We start from the raw sequence: 844 nt of genomic DNA, 5'->3' as shown, positions 1-844 counted from the left end.
AGTTTCTCTAATGCAACAGAATTGCAAGTTCCATGGACTTTCATTGGAAGATCCTCATCAGTTTTTAGCTGAATTCTTGTAAATCTGTGACACTGTCAAGACTAATGGGGTTGACCCTGAGGTCTACAGACTTATGCTATTCCCTTTTGCTGTAAGAGATAGAGCAAGAATATGGTTGGACTCACAACCTAAAGAAAGACTGAACTCTTGGGAAAAGCTAGTCAATGCCTTCTTGGAAAAGTTCTTTCCACCTCAAAAATTGAATAAGCTTAGAGTGGAAGTCCAAACCTTCAGACAGAAGGAAGGAGAATCCCTCTATGAAGCTTGGGAAAGATACAAACAATTAATCAGAAAGTGTCCCTCTGATATGCTTTCTGAATGGAGCATCATAGGTATTTTCTATGATGGTCTGTCTGAACTGTCCAAGATGTCTTTGGATAGCTCTGCTTGAGGATCTCTTCATCTGAAGAAGAGGCCTACAAAAGCTCAAGAACTAATTGAAATGGTTGCAAATAACCAATTCATGTATACTTCTGAAAGGAATCCTGTGAACAATGGGACAAATCAGAAGAAAGGAGTTCTTGAGATTGATACTCTGAATGTCATATTGGCTCAGAATAAGATATTGACTCAGCAAGTCAATTTGATTTCTCAAAGTCTGTCTGGAACGCAAAATGCACCAAGCAGTACTAAGGAAGCTTCATCTGAAGAAGAAGCTTATGATCCTGAGAACCCTTCAATGGAAGAGGTGAATTACATGGGAGAACCCTATGGAAACACCTATAATCCTTCATGGAGAAATCATCCAAATCTCTCATGGAAGGATCAACAGAGACCTCAACAA

General features: G+C 39.3%; 1 non-coding gene across 1 annotated transcript; it reads right to left on the bottom strand.

Moving 5' to 3' along the window:
- Positions 1 to 265: 265 nt before the first annotated feature.
- Positions 266 to 373, bottom strand: LOC127744710 (small nucleolar RNA R71). Its single transcript, XR_008005635.1, has one exon. It is a non-coding gene; the product is annotated as a small nucleolar RNA R71 (small nucleolar RNA).
- Between the last annotated feature and the right edge of the window lie 471 nt (positions 374 to 844).

This window comes from Arachis duranensis, unplaced genomic scaffold (assembly GCF_000817695.3).
Source record: "Arachis duranensis cultivar V14167 unplaced genomic scaffold, aradu.V14167.gnm2.J7QH unplaced_Scaffold_99484, whole genome shotgun sequence".
Classification (NCBI taxonomy): Eukaryota; Viridiplantae; Streptophyta; class Magnoliopsida; order Fabales; family Fabaceae; genus Arachis; species Arachis duranensis.
This window is presented reverse-complemented; position numbering and strand designations above follow the sequence as displayed.